Below are 25,475 nucleotides of genomic sequence, written 5' to 3'. Positions count from 1 at the left end.
TCATCTCTACTCAGGGCAACTGCTGATCTGTCTTCTATCATTATAGTTTTGTCTTTTGGAGAATGCCATAAAAATAAAGTCTTACACTATGTAACCATTTTGATGGACTTATTTCATTCAGCATAACCCCCCTGAAACTCACTCAAATTGTTGCATGTATCAACAGTTCATTCCTTTTAATTGTTAAGTAGTACTTTATTCTATAGACACACCACACTTTGTCTATTCACCCAATGCCAAAATGACCACTGGGTGATGCAGATGTGGACACATCTGAACCAATGGCTCAGTTCATTGACCATTGGTTATGTTTTCTTTTGTAAAGACTGTTCAAACCTTTTGCCCATTCTTTTCTTGTTATTACTGGGTTTTGAGATTACAAATCATCTGCCATACAAATGTTCTGCAAATAATTTCTCCAGGACTGCAGATGCCTTTTTGCTTTCTTCACTGTGTCCTTTGCAAAGGAAAATTTTTAATTTTGATTCAGTGCAAGTCATCAAAATTTTTCCTTTCATACTTTATGCCTTTTGCGTCCTATTTAGGAAATCTCTAACGTAAAGTCACAAAGATATTCTTCTTCATTTTCCTCCAGAAATTTAATAGTTTTGACTCTTAAGTTTGTGACACATCTCAAGTTATTTTGCCTTAAGAAAAAGGTTGAGGTTACTTTTCATACAGAAATCCGACTGTTCCTATACCCTTTTTTTTTTTTAATTTTTTTTTAACATTTATTTATTTTTGAGACAGAGAGAGACAGAGCATGAACGGGGGAGGGGCAGAGAGAGAGGGAGACACAGAATCAGAAGCAGGCTCCAGGCTCTGAGCCATCAGCCCAGAGCCTGACGCGGGGCTCAAACTCACGGACCGCGAGATCGTGACCTGAGCTGAAGTCGGACGCTCAACCGACTGAGCCACCCAGGCGCCCCCCTATACCCTTTCTTGAAAAGACCATCCATTCCCCCACTGAATTGACTTAGCTCATTTGTCAAAATCAGTTGAACATATAAGTATGGGTCTACTTCTGGATTCTATCTAATTTCATTGATCTCTATGTCAATAGTTCTACAATACTACATTGTCTTAATTACAGTAGCCTGATGTAAGTATATAAATATATAACTTATTGTCAAGTTAGCTAACACGGTGTATACAGTGTGCTCTTGGATTTGGGGGTAGCTTCCCATGATTCATCACTTACATACAACACCCAGTGCTCCTCCCAACAAGTGCCCTCCTCAATGCCCATCACCCCGTCTTAAAATCAGGTATTGTAAGGGGTGCCTGGTTGGTTCAGTTGGTTGAGTGTACAACTCAATTTCAGCTTGGGTCTTGATCTGAGAGTTGTGAGTTTGAGCCCCGTGATGGACTCCATGGTCAGCGTGGAGACTACTTTAAAAAAAAATAAAGAAAAAAAGAAAAAGGAAAAAAATCAGATATTGTGTATCATATAGTATTATTCTTCCTTTTCAAGATTGTTTTTATTATTGTATGGTGTCTTTCCATATAAATTTTAAAATCAGCTTCTCAACTTATTCAAGAAAAAGTCTCCTAAGCTTTGACTTCGTAATGAATCCATACGTCAGTTTGAAAAGAACTGCCATCTTAACAACACTGAAACTTCCAATAAACATAATTTGTCTCTGCATATATTAAAGTTTCCTTTAATATCACTTTGCAATATTTTGTAGTTTTCACTTTGCAGGTCTTGCAAATCATTCCCTATTTTGTTCCTAAGTATTATTTTTATTTTTTTTAATGTTTAATTATTTTTGAGAGAGAGAGGGAGATAGAGTGTGAGTGGGGGAGGGGAAGAGAGAGAGAGGGAGACACAGAATCTGAAGCAGGCTCCAGGCTCCGAGCCATCATCACAGAGCCTGACACGGGGTTTGCACTCATGAGCTATGAGATCATGACCTGAGCCGAAGTCGGGACGCTTAACTGACTGAGCCACCCAGGCACCCTGTTTTTCCTAAGTATTTTTTAATGCTATCATAAAAGAAGTGTTTTTTTAAAATATAATTTATTGTCAAATTGGTTTCCATACAACACCCAGTGCTCATCCCAACAGGTGCCCTCCTTCCTGCCCATCACACACTTTCCCCTCCCCCACTCCTCATCTACCCTCAGTTTGTTCTTAGTCCTTAAGAGTCTCTTATGGTTTGCCTCCCTCCCTCTCTGTAACTTTTTTTCCCCTTCCCCTCCCCCACAGTCTTGTGTTACATTTCTCAAGATTCACATGTGAGTGAAAACATATGGTATCTGTCTTTCTCTGTATGACTTATTTCACTAAGCATAATACCTTCCAGTTCCATCCACGTTGCTGCAAATGGCAGGATTTCATTCTTTCTCATTGCCAAGTAGTATTCCATTATATATATAAACCATATCTTCTTTATCCATTCGTCAGTTGATGTACATTTAGGCTCTTTCCATAATTTGGCTATTGTTGAAAGTGCTGCTATAAACATTGGGGTCCAAGTGCCCCTATGCATCAGCACTCCTGTATCTCTTGGGTAAATTCCTAGCAGTGCTATTGCTGGGTCATGGGGTAGTTCTATTTTTAACTTTTTGAGGAACCTCGACACTGTTTTCCAGAGCGGCTGCACCAGTTTGCATTCCCACCAGCAGTGCAAGAAGGTTCCCATTTCTCCACATCCTCTCCAGTATCTATAGTTTCCTGATCTGTTTGTTCACTTTAGCCACTCTGACCGGTGTAAGGTGGTATCTCTCTGTGGCTTTGATTTGTATTTCCCTGATGATGAGTGACATTGAGCCTCATTTCATGTGTCTGTTGGCCATCTGGATGTCTTCTTTGGAAAAGTGTCTATTCATGTCTTCTGCCCATTTCTTCACTGGATTATTTGTTTTTCAGGTGTGGAGTTTGGTGAGTTCTTTATAGGTTTTGTATACTAGCCCTTTATCCAATATGTCAAGACAGTATGGTATTGGCACAAAAACAGACAGACTAATGGAATAGAATAGAGAACCCAGAATTGGACCCACAAATGTATGGCCAACTAATCTTTGACAAAGCAGGAAAAAGTATACAATGGAAAAAAGACAGTCTCTTTAGCAAAAGAAGCTGTTTTATAATTCCATTTATAATTGCCCACTGCTAACATAAAAATATTATTGGCTTTGTATACTGACTTTACAGCCTGTGACCTTACTAAATTCAATTATTAGTTCTAACAGCTTTTTTCCCTAGATTCCTTAGGGAATTCTACATACATAATCATGTGTGCATTTAAAAGAATTTTAGAAAAATAAAAATAAAAAATGAACAAAAGAGTTTTAGGAGTGCTTGGGTGGCTCAGTTGGTTAAGTGTCCAACTCTTGATTTCAGCTCAGGTCATGATTTCAGGGTTTGTGAGATCAAGCCACATATCGGGCTCCCACACTCACAGCACAGAGCCTGCATGGGATTCTCTCTCCTCTCTCTCTGCCCCTCCCCCATCTCACACTCGCAGGTCTCTCTCTCTCTCTCTCTCAAAATAAATACTTTTTAAAAAAATAATAAAAAGTAAAAAGTAAAAGAGTTTTAGCTTTTCCTTTCCAATCTTTACAATGTGTGTGTGTGTATGTGTGTGTTTTACTGTTGTATTGCAATAACTAGTACCACCATACAATACTGAATAGAAAAAGCGAGAATGGACAGCCTTGCCTTGTTTCTAATCTTAAGAGGAAAAAAATGTATCGTTTCATCATTATTTATGACGTCAGCTTTAGACTTTTACACATCATGATCTTAGTGAAAAGCACTGAACTAGTCACAACAGAGTTACGTTAGCTATAGAATTTTTGTAAATGCCCCTTAATGAGGCTGCAAAGCCATTTTTATTCTCAGTTTACTGAGAGTTCTTGTCATGAATGTTTAATTTTGTCAAATACTTTTTTGCATTTATGAAAATTATATGATTTTTCTTATTTATCCTATTAAGACAGCAAATTAAACTGAATGATTTTCTAATATTAAACCAACCTTCACATTCTCTTGATAAACCCTAATTGTTCATGATGTATTATCATTTTTATATACCTTTGTACTTAATTTACTAAAACTGTATTAAAGATTTTTGTGCCATAAAAACAGGGAGACAAAACATAAGAGACTCTTAAATAAGGAGAACAAACAGAGGGTCCCTGGAGGGGATATCCCGTGGGAGGAGAGATGGGCTAAATGGGTTAAGGGACATTAAGGAAGACACTTGTTGGGATGAGCACTGGGTGTTATACATAGGGGATGAATCACTGGAATCTACTCCTGAAATCATTGTTGCACTACATGCTAATTAACTTGGATGTAAATAAATAAATAAATATTTTAAAAAAAGATTTGTGTGCCAATGTTTATGATGAATTTTGGTCTGCAGTTGTCTTGTAATATGTTTGTCTGATTTTGGTATTAGTTAATATCAGTTCCAATAATAATAAATTGGGAACTGTTGTCTCCTCTCTTTTCTGAAACAATTTGTTTAGGATTAGTATCATTTCTACCTAAAATGTTTTATATAATTTGTCAGTAAAGCCATCTGGGCCTGGAGTTTTTTTGTGGAACAGTTTTTAATTACAAATTCTATTTCTTTAGTGGATATATGGCTATTATAGTTTCCTATTACTCTTTGAATAACTTTTGTTATTTGTATATTTCAAAGAATCTTCCACTTCACCTTAGGTGCAAAATTCATAAGCATAAAATGTGTAATATTCCCTTATTATCCTTTTAATATCTGTAGGATCTGTAGTGGTACACTCTTTTCTTCTTCATATTGGTAATTGGCGTCTCCACTCTTTTTTCTATCAGTCTGTAAGCTTAGTGACTTTCTCTTTTCAATAGACAAGCTTTCATTTCCATTGATTTCTTGTATTGTTTTTCTATTTTCATTTTACTGATTTATGCTATCCTTCTTCTTTACTTTTACTTAAATTGGACTTAATATGCTTTTCCTTTTTCTAATTACCTAAGATGGGAACTCAGATCACTGATTTTTATTTTGTACATCATTGATTTTAGATCTCTCGTTTGCTGATACAAGCATTTAAAGCTACATGTTACCCACTAAGTATGGCTTTGGCTGCAACCCACAAATTTTGATATGTTGTATTAATCATTATTCAGTTCCAAATATTCCCATATTTCACTTGGTATTTCATCCTTTTTAATGTATATTTATTTTTGAGAAAGAGAGAGAGACAGTCTGACGGGGGGGGGGGGGGGTGGGAGGGGAGTGTGGGGACGGGCAGAGAGAGAATCCCAAGCAGGCTCCGTGCTGCCAGCACAGAGCCCAATGAGGGGCTCAATCCCACAAACTGTGATATCATGACCTAAGCCAAAATCAAGAGTCGGACCTTTAGCCAACTAAGCAACCCAGGCACCCCATGATTTTATCCTGGATCACAGTATTATTGAGAAATGTTTTAATTTCCAAATTTTTGAGATTTTCACAGCTGTTACTGATGTCTAACTTAATTCTGTTTTCAGAGAACATACTCTGTGATTTCAATCTTTCTGAATTTATTACATATTGTTTTAAAACCCAAAATAGGATATATCCTAGTAAACATAATTTGAATCTGTGCATTTGAATCTGCATTTGTGTTGTTGAGTGTAGTATCCTATATATATCAATGTCAAGGTAAGTTGGTAATGTTCAGATCTTTGCTTTTACTGATTTACTGATTTTTAGTTTTATGTCAACTGTAACTGAAAGGAGAAACTGATGGATTGACTCTTAATTATTATGAAATGTTCCTCATTATTTCTGTTAACCTTAAATCATTTCTATGGTATTAATATACCCACTCCATCTCCTTATACCTCCTGCTATCATGATGTATCTTTTGCCATTCATTTGCTTTCAGACCACTTATATATTTATACTTAAAGTGAGTTTTGGGGTGCCTGGGTGGTTCAGTCAGTAAGCATCCCACTCTTGATTTTGGATCAGGTCACAATCTCACAGTTCATGAGGTTAAGCCCCATGTTGGGCTCTGTGCTGACAGTGTGGAACCTGTTTGAGATTCTCTTTCTCCTTTTCTCTCTGCCCCTCCCTCATGTGTGCACACTCTCTCTCAAAATAAATAAATATATATTTTAAATAAATAAATAAATAAATAAATAAATAAATAAATAAAATGAATTTCATTTATAGGTAGTTTCATATATATAGTTGGGTCTTGTTTTTTTTTTTAAATTAAGCCCTCCTTTTAACTGAAATATTTAGTGCACTAACATTTAACATGATATTTTATATAACTGGGTTTGTGATTGTTATTTAGTTATTTTTCTATTTATCGCCCCTGGTTTTTGTTCTTCTGTTTCTCCTTTTCTGCCTTGCTTATGTCAATATTTCACAGAACTGCATTTTAGCTTTTCTAATCTCTTTTTTTCTAGTTTTACTGAGATACAACTATAACTGTACTAATTTAAGGTGTACAACTTAATGATTTAATATATATTTCAAACACAATGGAGTACTACATGGCAATGAGAAAGAACGAAATATGGCCCTTTGTAGCAACGTGGATGGAACTGGAGAGTGTGATGCTAAGTGAATTAAGCCATACAGAGAAAGACAGATACCATATGTTTTCACTCTTATGTGGATCCTGAGATACTTAACAGAAACCCATGGGGGAGGGGAAGGAAAAAAAAAAAAAAGAGGTTAGAGTGGGAGAGAGCCAAAGCATAAGAGACTCTTAAAAACTGAGAACAAACTGAGGGTTGATGGGGGGTGGGAGGGAAGGGAGGGTGGGTGATGGGTATTGAGGAGGGCACCTTTTGGGATGAGCAGTGGGTGTTGTATGGAAACCAATTTGACAATAAATTTCATATATTGAAAAAAATACATATATATATATATTTCAAAATGATTACCACAATAAGTTCAATTAATATTCATCACCTCACACAGTTACAAAGTTTTTTTCTCATGGTGACAACTTTTAAGACTTACTCTTAGCAACTTTCAAATGTAAAACACAGTATTGTTAACTATAGTCACCATATGGTCCATTACATCCCCAGAACTTATTTTTCTTATAAAAAGAAGTTTGTACCTTTTCACCATCTTCACCCATTTTCCCCATTCTCCATCCCCTGTCTCTAGCAACCTCCAATGTGTTCTATTCCTATGAATTTGAGGTTTTAGATATCATAAAGTATTTTTCTTTATCTGCCTGATTTATTTCACTTAGCATAATGCTCTCAAGGTCCACCTGTGTTACAAATGGCAAGATTTCCTTCTTTTTACGGCTGAATAATATTCCAAGGTACACCACTTTTTTTATCCATTCATTTGTCAATGGACCCTTAGGATGTATCCATTTCTTGGCTATTGTAAATAATGCTGTAATGAACTTGGAGATGAAGTTATCTCTTCCTTTCCTTTATGTATATACCTATAAGTGGAATTGCTGGATCACATGGTAGTTCTATTTTCAATTTTTGGAAGAACCTCCATACTATTATCCATAGTAAATGCACCAATTTACACTCCCACTAACAGTGCACCAGAGTTCCCTTTTCCCCACATCCTCATCAACACATCTCTTGCCTTTTTGATGATAACCATTCCTTCTGCTTAAGATTTTATTATTTTTTAAGGATTTTATTTTTAAGTAGTCTCTACCCAACATGGGGCCTGAACTCACAACCACAAGATCAAGAGTCACACTCTCTACTGACTGTACCAGCCAAGGGCCCCTGAGGATGACCATTCTAACAGATATGAGGTGATATTTCACTGTAGTTTTGATTTTCATTTCTCTGATAATTAGTGATTTTGAGTATCTTTTCATGTACCTCTTGGTCATTTGTAGATCTTCTTTGGAAAATGTCCATTCAGTTCCTCTGCCCATTTTTAAATCAGATTTTTTTTATTGACCTGTATGAGTGCTCTACGTATTTTAGATATTACCCTCTTATTAGATATATGATTTGAAAATACTTTATGATATCATTTGGGAAAGACAAGAATAGGATCCCATTACAAAGGAGAGTTATAAGGCATACTGTGAAATGAACAGCATGTAGTCAGGGCAGTAAGTCTTCAAATGAAAACAATGCAGAAGGATAACCAACTGAATACCACTGCAACCTGGATGCTTTAATAATTATTAAAAATTTGCTACATAACACTAGCAACTACCTAATAATTACTGCTGCTTACACAATTTTGAGATTTATAAAACCTTCAAGACTGTCATTAGCTTCCATCTTTGACTACTGGGGTAATGGCAGTTACATAAATCCTAATCACAACAAATCCTCCTCAACTCTACAGACCACAAAGAAAAAGAAGTAAAATCACAAAAATTCCACATTGTCAACACAACTAAAAAATACAAAATACTAAAAACTTCAAATTACCTATAAGTAGAATAAATACCAATTTCCAGCAGAAATGTTTTCAGAATTCTCACTCCAACCCTTTGTAGAGATCAAATGGGTGGTTGGGGTGTACCGCAATGAAAAAAAAGAGAGGAAAATGGATGAAATAAGACTGAACAAAAATTAGCCCCAAAAAGAGAAAATCCATTCCAAGGGGAAAACTACTGAAAAAAGAACTCTAGTAGATCAGTGTAAACTTAGAGAAAGTGCTTAAAAGTGGCTATGGAACTTAAAAAAAACTGTCTTAGGAAGGGATTTATTCAGGGGATAATGGAGAGGCAATCTTTTTTTTTAATATCTTATTTATTTTTGAGAGAGAGAGAGACAGAGCAGGAGCAGAGGAGGAGCAGAGAGAGAAGGAGACACAGAATCCAAAGCAGGTTCAAGGCTCTGAGCTGTCTGCTCAGAGCCCTCGAACCCAGAAACCCATAAGATCATGACTTGAGCAAAAGTCAGACGCCTAACTAAGCCACCCAGGTGCCGGGAAAGGCAATCTTCTTAAATGGTAAAATGAAGGGACAAAAAAGAGGGAAATTTAGGATCCTGAAAAAAGAAATTAAAAAAAAAAAAAAAAACAAAGAAAGTAAAGTCAAAAGACACATAACCTTCACCACCAACACTCATTCAAAAGAGAACCAGTAAAGAGATTATACTTTGCTACAACAGAAAACATCACTTCTGAACCAGGAATCTTATAAACCATGCCAAAAACCAGCTGTGCTCATGAAATGATGAAGAAACATTCTTCATCTATATGAAATTACTATGAGGAAAAAGAAAAGTAAAGCTGAAAACACTTCAACTAATAAAAGTCCTAAGTTCCCCCCTCACCAACCCACCAAAAAATTAACTATGGAGTAGAAGAAAACTGTGACTCCCAACTACACACTTGTAGCATCTAAGTATATGAGGATTAAAAAAAAACCTTGAGTTATAAGTTTGAAAAATAAAAACAAAAATAGACCAGAAATGGAGGTGCCTGGGTGGCTCAGTCAGTTAAGCATCCAACTCTTGGTTTCAGCTCAGGTCATGATCTCATGGTTTGTGAGTTTGAGCCCCACATCAGGCTTCACTCTGACAGCAGAGCCTGCTTGGGATCCTCTCTCCCTCTCTCTGCTCCCCCCATCTCTCTGTCAGAAATAAATAAAACAAAACGTTCTTTAAAAATGGACCAGAAAACAATAAGGAAAGAAACAAGTTGATTTAAAAAAAAAAAAATCCAGTGAAAATAGAAGAGAAAGTCAAAATCATATCAGAAATGAAGATCAGATTTGAATGAAAACTTCATACTGTGTATTGAAGAAAAAAAAGGAAATGAGAATATGAATGAGATAAAGGAGTGAAAGTGAAAGTAGTTGAAATGGAAGACAAGTGAGTATTTTAAACTTAAAGTTTAAATGGAATTCCTAAAAGCTAAAAGCAAAACACTGGAATGTGCCTAATAATTAAAACTGTAATTTGAAAAAGGTTTCTTAAAACAAAAGAAAACCTGAACCTACATATTGAAATCATCCATTAGGCACTTGGGAAATTGACCCATAATGAAAAACTTTGAGACATGCCCTAGAAAAGCTAATAAACTTTAAAGAAAAAAAAAATCCCTGAAGGCATCAAAAAATCAGGAAAACAAGAAAACTACACTGATATCAGAAATCTCAAAAACAAGGTAACAATAAAGCAGCATTTTCAAGAAACCATAGGAAGTAATGTATGAATCAAGAACTGTCTATCAAACTGGGGCGCCTGGGTGGCTCAGTCGGTTAAGCGTCCAACTTTGGCTCAGGTCATGATCTCGCAGTTTGTGAGTTCGAGCCCTGTGTCTGGCTCTGCGCTGACGGCTTGGAGCCTGGAGCCTGATTCGTATTCTGTGTCTCCCCATCTCTCTACCTCTCCCATGCTCATACTCTGTCTCTCAATAGTAAATAAATGTTTAAAAACATTTTTTTTAAAAAGAATTGTCTATCAAACCAAGCTGTCCTTCAAGTACCAAGACATTTTTTTAGGTGTTGGGCATTAAATAATCCAGAAATTCTACACCCATTTCCCTTTCTTGAACAAACTACTGAAGAATGAGACTCATCCAAACAAGAGATGACTGGAGAAAGAACTACAAGGGAAATTACTGTGAATTTGATATATTTAATTATAGATCTAATAAAAGAGGCAGAAGTGAGGATTAAAATAATATATAAATTTTGTATGTTTTGACAACATACAAACAATGCAACTAAATATTAAAGGAAGGAAGAGAAGGAAGAAGAAAAGTGAAATTAGCTTACTGTTTATTGTATAAAGGTAAGAGTCAAAGGATAACACAGGAAAGTGGCAAACTAAACAGCAAAAATAGTAAAAAAAGAAAAAAAAAACCCTAAAACAGGACATTAAGGGCATTTGAAAAAAAGTATTACTTGGATAAAAACAGAAGTGTTGCTAAATACCTAAAAGATTAAAACAAAGGCACAGAAACATGTAGAGAACATCACACTATAAAAAATATAACAAGTATAATTCATATATCAATTATTTTTTAAAATGTGGCAGGGTCAACACCAAAATTAAGTCATATTTATAAATGTCAATGGGCTTTATTCATCCATTAAAAGACATTTTCAGTTTGACATGCATAGCAAGACCCAACTACATGCTTTATATCAAAAGAAAAGACTTCTAAAATAGATTCATAAATGCAAAAAAAAAGAGGATTTTTCAGTCTATGAACCATTTCAAATTAGTTTTTGTATATGCTGTGGAGCAGAGATCAAGATTCATTTTTCCGAGGCAGGCGTGAGGAGCCGCAGTCCACGCCGTTGGAAGCTTAGCGCCTCGGTGTCCTTACCCTCCCGGTCTCCGCGTCCTCCACCTCCCTCGGGCCTAACGCTGGGACGAGAGTGACCTCCACTGTAGATAAGACCTCTCCCTAGTACTTGAAGCCAGACCATCACAGGGGTCAAGCCCCAGCATAGCCCATCTGAGGATGTCCTGAGCCTACCAATGGAAGAGAGGGACTACACACCAAAGGAGACGCAGAATCCAACTAATATATTCCTGCAGGAGCTGGGAATATACATGGAATGGAATCCCCAAGGTGCTAGATACAGAGCAACTGAACATCAGGTTGGGGTTCGTGCTAGGTGTGAAGCCCAATGTGGGGCTTGAACTCACAACCATGAGATCAAGACCTGAGCTGATATCAGGAGTCAGATGCTTAACTGATGGAGTCACCCAGATTATGGAATGGGATATGACAGACTGAATATACAAATGGTCAATGGCCAGACCATTGTATGAAAATAAAACTTTGACCTGCAACCTGCAGCAACCTGTCCAGGAAACCAACCTCTTATCTACAACAAACAACCCAGGAAGCCAGCCTGCTATAAATCAGACTTAAGGGGAACAAGATGGCAATCTCCAGTGACACTGCAGGAAGCTAAACAATAACTACTGTAACAATCAGCCTAAAATGGCCAGGACTTGATTAATAACTGACAGCTTCCCTAATTTTTGTCCCTGCTTCCAACGTAGGACCAACCAGAGAAAGCCACATATGCACCCTGACCAATCACCTAGGATGTCCTGTTTCTAGTTAGACCATCTACAGCTTCCCCATGCCGACAACTTCCAATCAAGCACTCCTGAAGCCCCCACTTTGTGCATTTTATAAAGCTTTCCCACTCCTCTGCCTGCCTTTGAGTCCCCACCAAAACACAAGGGACGGTGGCTGTCTCCCTTACTATAGCAAGCTCACAATAAATAGCTTTGGCTTTTCTCAAAAAAAAAAAAAAAAAAAAAAAAAAGATTCATTTTTCCGTATGAGTATCAAGGTCTTCTAGCACCATTTGATTAAAAGATTGTTCATTCATTATTCACTCAATTACATAGTCTCTTTGTCAAAAATCCCCACATCCAGGAGTCCATGTAACACATAAATAAATCAATATGTACATAGTCAGTTATGTATATATGGACTCTGTTCTGTTCCACTAATCTAAATGTCTATCTTTGCACCAATAACCATACTACCTTGCTCACTGTACCTTCAAAAGTAGTATGGAAATCAGACTGCATACACTCTCCAACACTACTCTTTTTAAAAACTGTTGTGGCTATATAAATTTTAGCTTCTCAAATTCTGCAGAATAAAGTCTGGTAGGATATTGACTGGGATAATAATAATAAGTCCTCCAACCAATGAACATGTTATCTCTCAACTTATCTACATCTTTAATTTCTCAACAATGTTTTGTTATTTTCAAATTAGAGCTCCTACATATCCTACAAATTTCGTTGTATTTATCCCTAGGTATTCAATGTTTCTGATGTTATTGTAAAGCATGTTCTTTCATTGCACAAATTGCTCATTAGAAAAACAAAAATAAGCAACTGATTTTACATACATTGGCTTTGTTCTGAGACCTTGCCAACTACATAATTAATTCCAGTAATTTCTTTTTAGATTCTTTACAGTGTACATAATCATGGTCAGCTACAAGTTTAAGGGTTTTCTTTCTTTAATTCCAATATTCAAGTTTGCTACAGGCATACCTCATTTTATTGCACTTTTGCTTTATTGTGCGTCACAGATTTTGCATTTTTTACAAACTGAAAGTCTGTTACAACCCTGCCTTGAGCAAAGTCTATTACTGTCATTTTGCCAACAGTATTAGCTCAGTTCATGTCTCTTTGTCACATCTTGGTAATTCTTGCAATATTTTAAACTTTTTCATCATTATTTTATTTGTTATGTTGATCTGTGGCCAGTGATCTTTAATATTACTATTGTAACTATATTGGGTGCAATGAACCGTGACCATATAAGACAGGTAAACTTCATCAATAAATGTACGTATTCTTTTTCTTTAATTTTTATTTAAGTTCTACTTAGTTAACATACAGTGAAATATGAGTTTCAGGAGGAGAATTCAGAGATTCATTACTTACATACAACACCCAGTGAGTATCATAACAAGTGCTCCTTAATACCCATCACCCATCTAGCCTACCTCACACCCATCTCCCACATCAACCCTTAGTTTGTTCTCTATTGTTAAGAGTCTCTTATAGTTTGCTCCCTCTTTTTGCCCCCTCCCATGTGTTCATTTGTTTTGTTTCTTAAATTCCACATATGACTGAAATCATACGGTATTTGTCTGACTTATTTTGATTAGCATAATACACTCCAGCTGCATCCATGTTGTCACAAGTGGTGACATGGAAAAGATTTCATTCTTTCTGATGGCTGAGTAATATTCCATTGTATTGATACACCACATCTTCATCCATTCATCAGTCAATAGACACTTGGGCTCTTTCCACAGTTTGGCTTTTGTTGATAATGCTCCTATAAACATTACGGTCCATGTACCCCTATGAATCTGTATTTTTTAACCCTTTGGGTAAATACCTAGTAATGCAATTACTAGGGCATAGGACAGTCCTATTTTTAACTTTCTGAGGAAGCTCCATACTGTTCTCCAGAGTGGCTGTACCAGGTTACATTCCCACCAACAATGCAAGAGTGTTCCTCTTTCTACACATCCTCACCAACACCTGTTGTTTCTTGTGTTGGTCATTTTAGCCATTTTGACAGGTGTGAGGTGGTATCTCATCATGGTTTGCATTTGTATTTCCCTAATGATGAGTGATGTTGACCATCTTTTCATGTGTCTGTTAGCCATTTGGATGTCTTCTTTGGAAAAGTGTCTGTTCATGCCTCCTGCCCATTTCTTAACAGAACTATTTGTTTTTTAGGTGTTGAGTTTAATAAGTTCTTTATAAATTTTGGATACTAATCCTTTATCAGATATATCATTTGCAAATATCTTCTCCCATTCTCTAGGCTGCCCTTTAGTTTTGCTGATTGTTTCTTTCACTGGGCAGAAGCTTTTTATCTTTTTTTATTTATTTTTGAGAAAGAGAGCACAAGTGGAGGAGGAATGGGGCGGGGCAGAGGATCTGAATTGGCTCTGTGCTGACAGCAGTGAGCCTGATGAAGGGCTTGAACTCACAAACTGTGATATCATGACCTGAACTGAAGTCAGAGGCTCAACTAACTGAGCCACCCAGGCACCCCAAAATTTTTTCCTGATTAAGTCCCAACAGTTCACGTTTGCTTTTGTTTCCCTTGCCTCTGGCAATGTGTCTAGTAAGAAGTTGCTCCAGCCAGGTCAAAGAGGTTGCTGACTCTGTTCTCCTCTAGGATTTTGATGGCTTCCTGTATCACATTTAAGTCTTTCATCCATTTTGAATTTATTTTTGTGTATGCTGTAAGAAAGTGGTCCAGTTTCATTCTTCTGCCATGTGGCTGTCCAATGTTCCCAGCACCATTTGTTGAAAAGTCTTTTTTCCATTGGATATTCTTTCCTGCTTTGTCAAAGATTAGTTGACCATATGGTTGTGGGTCCATTTCTGGGTATTCTATTCTGTTACATTAATCCTATGTGTCTGTTTTGGTGCCAGTACCATACTGTCTTGATGATTACAGCTATAAAGTATAGCTTGAAATCTGGAATCATGATGCCTCCAGTTTTGTTTTTCTTTTTCAGGATTGCTTTGGCTATTCAGGGTCTTTTGTGGTTTAATACACATTTTAGATTGTTTGTTCTTGCTCTGTGAAATATGCTGTTGGTATGTTGATGGGGGTTGCATTAAATGTGTAGACTGTTTTGGGTAGAAAGACATTTTAACAATGTTTGTTCTTCCAATCTATAAGCATGGAATGCATTTCTTTGTGCCCTCTTCAATTTCTTTCATAAGTGTTCTATAGTTTTCAGAATACAGACCTTTTACCTCTTTCGTTAGGTTTATTCCTAGGTATCTAATTGTTTTTGGTACAATTGCAATGGGACCAATTCCTTGATTCCTTTTTCTGCGGCTTCATTATTGGTGTATAGGAATGCAATCGATTTCTGTACATTGACTTTATATTCTGTGACTTTGCTGAATTCATCTATTCTAGCAATTTTTTGGTAGAGTCTTTCAGGTTTTCTACATACATGTCATCTGCAAATAGTGAAAGTTTGTCTTTGCTTATTTGGATGCATTTTATTTCTTTTTGTTGTCTGATTGCTGAGGCTAAGACTTCTAGTACTATGTTAAATAGTAATGGCAAAAATGGACATCCCTGTCTTGTTCCTAACTGCAGAGGAAAAGCTCTCAGATTTTCCCCACTGAGGATGGTATTAGCTGTGGGTTTTTCATATATGGCCTTCATGATGTTGAGGTATGTGAGGTTTTTAGCAAGAATAGATGATGTGTTTTGTCAAATGTCTTTTCTGCATCTAATGACAAAATCATATGGTTATCCTTTCTTTTATTAATGTGTATATCACATTGACGGATACGCAGATAATGAACCACCCCTGCAGCCTAGGAATAAATCCTACTTAATCGTGGTGAATAACTCTTCCAATGTACTGTTGGATTCAATTTGCTGGTATCTTGTTGAGAATTTTTACATCCGTGTTCATCAGGCATACTGGCCTGTAATTCTCCTTTTTAGTGAGGTATGTCTGGTTTTGGAACCAAGGTAATGATGACCTTGTAGAATGAGTTTGGAAGTTTTCCTTCCATTTCTATTTTTTAGGACAACTTGAGAAGAATAGGTATTAACTCTTATTTAACGTTTATTTATTTTTGGGACAGAGAGAGACAGAGCATGAACGGGGGAGGGGCAGAGAGAGAGGGAGACACAGAATCGGAAGCAGGCTCCAGGCTCTGAGCCATCAGCCCAGAGCCCGACGCGGGGCTCCAACTCACGGACCACAAGATCATGACCTGAGCCGAAGTCGGATGCTTAACCGACTGAGCCACCCAGGCGCCCCTCTTATTTAAATGTCGGGTAGAATTCCCCTGGGAAGCGATCTGGCCCTTGACATTTGTTTCTTAGATTTTTTTTTTAATGTTTATTTAAGAGAGAGATGGAGAGAGCGAGCAGGGGAAGGGTCAGAGACAGAGAGGGAGAGAGGGAATCTGAAGCAGGCTCTGTGCTGTCAACATGGAACTCAATGCAGGGCTTGATCTTATGAACCCTAAGATATTGACCAGAGCTGAAGTCAAGAAGCAGATACTTAGCTGAATCAGACACCCAGGTGCCCCTGTCAAGAGATTTTTGATTACTGATTCAATTTCTTTGCTAATTATGGGTCTGCTCAAATATTCTATTTCTTCCTGTTTCAGTTTTGTTAGTTTGTAGATTTCTAGGAATTTGTCCACTTCTTCCAGATCAGCCAGTTTGTTCACATATAATCTTTCATAATATTCTCTTATAATTGTTTGTATTTCTGTGGTGCTGGTTGTGATCTCTCCTCTTTCATTCATAATTTTACTTATTTGGGTCCTTTCTCTTTTTGATAAGTCCAGCTAGGGGTTTATCAATTGTATTAATTCTTTTGAAGAACCAGCTCTTAGTTTCATTTATCTGTTCTACTGATTTTTTTTGTTTCTACATTATTTCTGCTCTAATCTTTATTATTTCCCTTCCTCTGCTGGCTTAAGGCCTTATTCGCCACCATTCCTTTTCTAGCTCCTTTAGGTATAAGGTTATTTTATGTATTTGAGACTTTTATTGCTTCTTGAGGTAGGCCTGTATTGCAATATACTTCCCTCTTAGGACTGCCTTTGCTGCATCCCAAAGGTTTCGGACTGCCATGTTTTCATTTTCATTTGCTTCCATGTACTTTTTATATTTTCTTTAATTTCCTTGTTAACTCATTCATTCTTTAGTAGGATGTTCTTTAACCTCCATGTTATTTGTGGTCTTTCCAAATTTTTTCTTGTGGTTGACTTCAAGTTTCATACCGTCATGGTCTGAAAATATACATGGTATAATCTCCATCTTTTTGTTCCTGTTGAGGGCTGATCTGTGACCCAGTATATGATATATTCTAGAGAATGTTCTGTGTACACTCGAAAAGAATGTGTATTTGGCTGCTTTAGGATGAAATGTTCTGAATATATCTGTTAAGTCCATTCAGTCCAGTGTGTCATTCAAAGCCATTGTTTTCTTGTTGATTTTCTGCTTAGATGATCTGTCCATTGCTCTAAGTGGGGTGTTAAAGTCCCCTACTATTATGGTATTATTATCAATAAGTTTCTTTACATTTGTGATTAACTGATTTATATATCTTCAAGTTGGGGGGCATATATTTACAACTGTTAGATCTTCTTGATAGAGAAACTCCTTAATTATGATACAATGCCCTCTTAATCTCTTGTTACAACCTTAGGTTTAAAATCTAGTTTGTCTAAGTATGGCTACTCTGACTTTCTTCTGATGTCCATTAGCATGATAGATGGTTCTCCATAACCTTACTTTTTTAATTTTTTTAATTTTTTTTATTATTACAGTTTTTTTGAGAGTGAGATAAAGCACAAGTGGGGGGGCAGACAGAGAAGGAGACACAGAATCCGAAGCAGGCTCCAGGCTCTGAGCTATCAGCACAGAGCCCGTCGTGGGGCTTGAACCCACAAACTGTGAGATCATGACCTGAGCCAAAATCGGACACTCAACCGACTGAGCAGGTGCCCCATCCACCCTCTCACTTTCAATCTGCAGGTGACTTAGATCCAAAATTAGTCTCTTGTAGGCAGCATATACATGTATCTTGTGGCTTTTCTCTTCCATCCACTCTGAGATCTTACGTCTTTTGATTGGAGCCATTTAGTCCATATACATTCAGAGTAATTATTCACAGATATGAATTTAGTGCCATTGTATTACCTGTAAAGTTGGTATTTCTGGTGATGTTCTGTTCCTTTTTAGTCTTTGTTGCTTTTGGTCTTTTTCCCCCCCAAAGAGTCCCTTTAATAGGGGTATCTGGGTGGCTCAGTCAGTTAAGTGTCTGACTTTTGGTTTCAGCTCAGGTCATGATCTCACAGTTTGGGGGTTTGGGCCCATCAGGCTCTGTTCTGGCAGCACAGAGGCTGCTTGGGATTCTCTGTCACCCCCTCTCTCTCTGCCCTGCCCCTCTCTCAAAGGAAATAAATAAACATTTAAAATATATATATATTTCTGGGGCGCCTCGGTGGCTCAGTCAGTTGAGCATCCGACTTCGGCTCAGGTCATGATCTTGCAGTCTGTGAGTTCAAGCCCTGCATCAGGCTCTGTGCTGACAGCTCAGAGCCTGGAGCCTGCTTTGGATTCTGTGTCTCGCTCTCTCTCTGCCCCTCCCCCACTCATGCTCTGCCTCTCTGTCAAAAATAAACATTAAAAAAAATTTTTTAATATATATATATTTCTTACAATGCTGGTTTAGTGGTCATGATGAACTCTTTTAGTTTTTGTTTGGTAAACTCTTTATCTCTCCTTCTATTCTGAATGACAGTCTTGCTAGATAAAGTAGTCTTGGATACATATGTTTCCCATTCAGCATGTTGAATATATCCTGCCACTCCCTTCTGGCCTGCCAAATTTCTGGAACAGATATACTGAGAACCTTATCTGTTTTCCCTTACAGGTGAAGGGCTTTCCTTTCCCTTGCTACTTTCAGAATTCCTTCCTTGTCTATGTATTTTGTGTATTTGACTATGATATGTCTTGGTAATGGCTGGCTTTTATTATATTTAATGGGAGCTCTCTGTGCTTCTTGGAATTTGATGTCTGTGTCCTTTCCAGACTGGGGAAGTTTTCAGCTATAATTTGCTCATATAAACCTTCTGTCCCTTTTTCTGTCTCTTCATCTTCTGGGACTCCTATGATATGAATGTTACTACACTTTAAGGAGTCGCTGAGTTCCCTAAGTCTACATTCATGACCCAATACCTTTGCTTCCCTCTTCTTTTCAGCTTCATTATTTTCTATAATTCTATCTTCTATATCACTGACTCATTCTCTGCTTCATTCATCCTCATTGTCATGGCATCCATTCTAGTTTGCATTTTGGTTATAGCATTTTTAATTTCAGCCTGACCAGTTTTTATTTCTTTTATCTCTGCAGTAAGGGATTCTCTAGTGTCTTCTATGCTTTCCTCAAGTCCACTTAGTATCCTTTTAACTGTTTTAAATTCTAGTTCAAGCATCTTACTTACCTCTGCATTGACTAAATCCCTAGCCGTTACTTCTTCCCATTCCTTCTTTTGAGGTGAATTCTTCCATCTTGTCAAATTATCAAGGTCACTGTTTTTTTGTTAGTAAAGCCTGTTTTATTCCTGCTCCTGAGAGTAATGGCTATATTAAGAAGAGAACCAAAAACTACCAAACAAATGAAATGAAAAGGGAAGCTAGTTCTTTTGTGTGTTTTGGTCTGCTTGTTAAAAGCAAAATTAGATCGTAGGTGTATTTGGGTCTGCTTATGAAAAGAAGCTAGATCAAATAAATAAAATAATAATAAATACATTAAAAATAAAAAATGCTTTTCCTGTATCCCATTAAAAAGAAAAAAACCCAGGAGCGCCTGGGCAGCTCAGCTGGTTGAGCATCTGACTTCAGCTCAGGTCATGATCTTGCAGTCCGTGAGTTCAAGCCCCCGTGGGGCTCTGTGCTGACAACTTGGAGCCTAGATCCTGCTTCAGATTCTGTGTGTGTGTGTGTGTCTCTCTCTCTGACCCTCCCCCACTCATGCTCTGTCTCTCTTAAGAATAAACATTAAAAAAAAACCCAAGGGACACTAGATCCTGTTTCCCCTACAGCCAAACCTTTGCAGCACTCAATGATCAGTAGACTTGGTACAAGCCAGGGGTTTGTGCTGGTCTTCTGGGAATGGGGCCTGCTGCACTGATTCTCAGGAGGTCTTGTCCTAGTGGAGATGCACCTGCAGGATGCAGGGGGGCGGGACTTGATGTAAGTGGCTCCAGCCTCTACTTGCTGGCACTGTTTTACTCATTGACATGGGTCAGGGCTCATGAATGGGAGAGAAAATGGGAGTTTCCCCGCTCTCTCATCTTAAGACAGGAGCTCCTGCCTGCCACTACGCAGGAAGCCCTCACAGAAGAGCAAAACAATCAACCCTCCTGTGTCCCCAGCTTCTGTCAGATCCCTGCCTTCACCTGGTGTGTGTCCAAGTTGTCTGTCTGCCAGGTGGCACAGCATCCCATGTTTTAGCTCAGGTGTAGCTGGGTTTCAAAACTCCAAATTTCAGAGACCCGATGACACAGACCTGCGCTGATCTTCTAAGGGAGAGTCTTATTGCATTGTAGCCAATTGCTGGTTTGTCCCAGAAAATGATCACACAAGTGCATAGCAGCTTAGAGTTTATGGTAAAGTGCAACAGAAAGCCAGCACCAAGGCTTGCTGCCCTCAGCTGGAGGCCCTGTTTCTCTGCTGGTGAATGGGGCAGCTCAATGGCATCTGCAGGGTCTTTTGTACGCAGAGAAGTCATGCCACCTCTCCCAAATCTACACCAAGAAGGGGAATTGTTTCTCCCCATGCAACCCAGGGGATCCTCAGACCATGCTACCTACTCCTTGGTTTCTGCCCTCCTTCTCCACTGGAGCACCACCAAGTCTGCCAGGAGAGACCCTGGCAATGGCACAGACCTCCAACTTCACACTTTGTGCTCTGCCACTTATAAAAGCTTACAGTGCTTAGCTCCTCTTCTTTTCCCAGTCAATGGTTTGGGGGAAGAGTTTTCTTGTGAAATCCCCTGCACATGATGTCACTCTGTTTTCATTCTTCGTCTCTCACTCACTCACTCCTCTTCCCGTGATCAGGGCTCCCTCGCCTCCACAGTGCCCACCAAATCAACTCTCCAAAGCTCCTACCTCCACAAGGGGGTTGTTTTCCTACTTGCAGATGTGCAGTTTTGTTCTCTCAGTCCTCAGATCGATTTCTTGGGTGTTCAGAATAATTTGATATTGGGGCACCTGGGTGGCTCTGTCAGTTAAGCATCTGACTTCAGCTCAGGTCATGATCTCACAGTTCATGGGTTCAAGTCCCGTGTCAGGCTCTGTGCTGACAGCTCAGAGCCTGGAGCCTGCTTCAGATTCTGTGTCTCCCTCTCTCTCTCTGCCCCTCTCCCACTCACACTCCCTCTCTCTCTCTCTCAAAAATAAATAAACATTTAAAAAAGTAATTTGACATTTATCTAGTTGTGTTCAAGGGACAAGGCAAGCTCAGGGTCTCCCTATCCTCTGCCATCTTAACTCCTCCAGTAAATATTGTGTGTGTTCTGACTGCTCTACCAACCAGCCATTCCCCTGTCTCTCTCCCTCTCCTCAGACCTCCCTATTCCAAAACACAAAAATATTGAAATTAGGCCAATTAATAGCCCTCCAATGGCCCCTAAGTATTCAACTGAAAGGAAAAGTCAAGTCTCTCACTTTAAATCAAAAGCTATAAATAATTAAGCTTAGTGAAGAAGGCATGTCGAAAGCCAATAGGCCAAAAGCTAGGCCTCTGGCACCAAACACTTAGCCAAGTTGTGAATGCAAAGGAAATGTTTTGGAAGGAAATTGAAAGTGCTACTTCAGTGAACCCACAAATTATGAGAAAGCAAAACAGTCTTATTGCTGATATGGATGACATATGCTGGATAAAAGATCAAACCAGCCACAACATTCCTTTAAGCCCCCAAATTAATCCAATTCTACAAAGGACTGGGAGGGATGAGGGCACTGAAGAAGAAAAGTTTGAAGCTAGCAGACATTGGTTTATGAGGTTTAAGGAAAGAAGACATCCATCTCCCTAATAAGTACAAGATGAAGCAGCAAGTACTGACATAGAAGCTGCAGGAAGTTATCCAGAAGATCTAGCTAAGATAATTAATGAAGGTGGCTACACTAAACAACAGATTTTCTATGTAGACAAAACAGCCTTATATTGGAAGAAGATGCTATCTAGGACTTTCATTAGAAAGCTAGAGAGAAGTCAATGCCTGGCTTAAAAGTTTCAAAGGATAGGCTACTCTCCTGTTAGGGGCTAATGCAGCTGATGACTTTAAGGTGAAAGCCAATGCTCACCTACCATTCTGAAAATTCTAGGGCCCTTAAGAATTATGCTAAATCTACTCTTCCTGTGCTCTATAAGTGGAATTGTAAAGCCTAAAAGACAGCACATCTGTTTACAACATGGTTTACTAATATTTGAGGGCCACTGTTAATACCTACCACTCAGGAAAAAGAGTCTCCTTTCAAAATATTATTCTCATTGACAATGCAGCTGATCACCCAAAACCTCTGATGGAGATATCCTGCAAGATTAATATTGCTTTCATGCCTGCTAACCATCCATTTTATCCCATGGTTCATGGAATAATTTCAACTGTCAGTATTTTTATTTAAGAAATATATTTTGTCTAGTTTCTAAGGATCATGTCTCTGAGGTCAGGATTCCTGATCCAGAGACAATGGCCTGATGGGTAGCACCTGAAGGTATCATCAAGAGTAACTGAAATAAGTTGACAGCTGTAATGACATGAACCTCTGTGAGTCCCTTCTCTGGCATCTATGCCTATGTTTTTGAGAAGCCTTCTTTCATCCAGCAACAAGGCATTCTTCCTTGTATCAGGGTTATGATATGATTGCTCAAGCCCAATCTGGGACTAGGAAAACAGCCACTTTTGCCACATTGATTCTGCAACTAGATGGAATTGAATCTAAAGACTACACAGGCTTCGGTCCTGGCACCGACTAGAGAGTTAGCTCAGCAGATACAGAAGGTAGTCATTGTATTAGGATATTACATGGGTGCCCCCTGCCATGCCTGCATTGGGGGGGACCAATGTACATTCTGAAGTGCAGAAGCTGCAGATGGAAGATCCCCATAACATCATGGGTACCCCAGGTCATGTGTTTGATATGCTTAACCAGAAACACCTGTCTCCCAAATACATCAAGTAGTTTGTACTGGACAAGTTGATGAAATGTTTTTTTTTATTTTTTTAATTTACATCCAAGTTAGTTAGCATATAGTGCAACAATGATTTCAGGAGTAGATTCCTTAATACCCCTTACCCATTTAGCCCATCCCCCCTCCCACAACTCCTCTAGTAACCCTCTGTTTGTTCTCCATATTGAAGAGTCTCTTATGTCTTGTCCCCCTCCCTGTTTTTATATTATTTTTGTTTCTCTTCCCTTATGTTCATCTGTTCTGTGTCTAAGTCCTCATATGAGTGAAGTCATGTGGTATTTGTCTTTGACTAACTTCCTTAGTATAATACCCTCTAGTTCCATCCAGCTGATGAAATGTTAAGCCGCGGATTCAAGGACCAGATCTATGACATATTCCAAAAGCTCAACAGCAACACCCTGGTGGTTTTGCTGTCAGCTACAATGCCTTCCAACATGCTTGAGGTGACCAAGAAGTTCATGAGGGACCCCAATCAGATTCTGTTCAAAAAGGAGGAGTTGACCCTGAAGGGTATCCACTGGTTCTACTTCAATGTGGAAGGAGAGGAGTGGAAGCTGGACACATTGTGTAACTTGTATGAAACCCTGACCATCATGCAGGCAGTCATACTCATCAACACCCTAAGAAAGGTTTATTGACTCATTGAAAAGATGTACACCAAAGACCCCACCATGTCTGCTATGCACAGAGATATGGAATGCGATGTTAAATGAGATGTTATCATGAAGGAGTTCACTCTGGCTCTTAGCAGAGTATTGATTACTACTGATTTGCTGGCCAGAGGCATTGATGTGCCACAGGTTTCTTTAGTCATCAAGTATGACCTTCCCACCAACAGGGAAAATTATATTGACAGAATCAGTCCTGGTGGACAATTTGGCCATAATGGTGTGGCTATTGACATAGTGACAGAAAAAGACAAGAGGATTCTTCAATATAGGGAAACCCTCCACAACACCTCCATTGAGGAGATGCCCCTCAATGTTCCTGAACTCATCTAAGGAACTGTCCTGCTACCTAGCCCTACTGAGGGTTCAGTCCATGGGGGGCTTAAGAGGAGCAGGAGAGGGGAGGGAAGGGAACCAAGGGATGGACATCTTGCCATTTTTTTCTTTTTTTATTTGAATAAGCGTCACTTTTTGAGGCAAAAAAAAAAAAAAAGAATTTTGTAAGGTTACAGCTTCCATAGATAGTGGTTCCTTTATCTGGACAAAGTAAATTGAAAAAGTTCTGGAAAGAATTCATAATTCTAGATGTCATTAAGAACTTTCGTGATTCACAGGAAGAGGTCAAAATATCCATATGAACAGGAGTTTGAAAGCAGCTGATTCTAACCATCATTGATGACCTCGAAGGATTCAAGACTTCTGTGGACAAAGTAACCACAGATGTGATGGAAATAGCAAGAGAGCCAAAATTAGTAGTAGAGTCTGAACCTGTGATCGAATTGCTGCAATTTCATGATAAAACTTTTTTTTTAATGTTTATTTATTTTTGAGAGAGAGAGCATGAGTGGGGGAGGGGTAGAGAGAGAGAGGGAGACACAAAATCCAAAGCAGGTTTTAGGCTCCGAGCTGTCAGCACAGAGCCCAACGCAGGGCTCGAACCCACGAACCATGAAATCATGACCTGAGCCAAAGTTTGATACTCAACCGACTGAGCCACCTAGGCACCCCTCATGATAAAACTTTAACACTGGAATTGCTTCTTATGGATAAACAAATTGGTTTCTTGAGGTGGAATCCTCTCCTAGTGACAATGCTGTGAAGACTGGTGAAATGACAACAAAGGATTTAGAATATTACATCAACTTCATTGATAAAGAAGCAGCAGGATTTAAGACACTGACTACAATTCTGGAAGAAGTTCTACTGTGGGTAAAATGCTATCAAACGGCATCCCATACTACAGAGAAAATTCATTTGTAAAAAGAAGAGTCAATGCAGCAAACTTCACTGTTATCTTATTTAAAGAAATTGCCACAGACACCCAACCTTCAGCAGCCACCACTCTAATCAGTCAGCAGCTGTCAACATCAAGACCCTCCACCAGCAAAAATATTATAATTTGCTGAAAGCTCAGATGATAGTTAGCATTTTTTTAGCAATACAGTATCTTTTAATTTTTGGAGGGAGACTCTAAATGCTTTTTATTTTTTTAAGTTTTTACTACAATTCCAGTTAACATATAGTGTAATAGTAGTTTCAGGTGTACAATATAGTGGTTCAATACCTCCATATGACACCCAGTGGTCATCACACAAGTGCACTCCATAATCCCCATCACCTATTTAAC

General features: G+C 38.4%; 1 protein-coding gene and 1 pseudogene across 1 annotated transcript in view; one reads left to right on the top strand and one right to left on the bottom strand.

Annotated features, from left to right (window-relative positions):
• The window catches only part of DOCK3 (dedicator of cytokinesis 3), a 579,897-nt gene that overhangs the window by 509,466 nt on the left and 44,956 nt on the right, over window positions 1-25,475 (bottom strand). The window lies entirely within an intron of this gene.
• Window positions 22,031-24,181, top strand: LOC102960743 (annotated as a pseudogene).

Source organism: Panthera tigris, chromosome A2, assembly GCF_018350195.1.
Source record: "Panthera tigris isolate Pti1 chromosome A2, P.tigris_Pti1_mat1.1, whole genome shotgun sequence".
NCBI lineage: Eukaryota > Metazoa > Chordata > Mammalia > Carnivora > Felidae > Panthera > Panthera tigris.
Note: the sequence above shows the minus strand (reverse complement) of the source record. Positions and strands in the feature narration are given on the sequence as shown.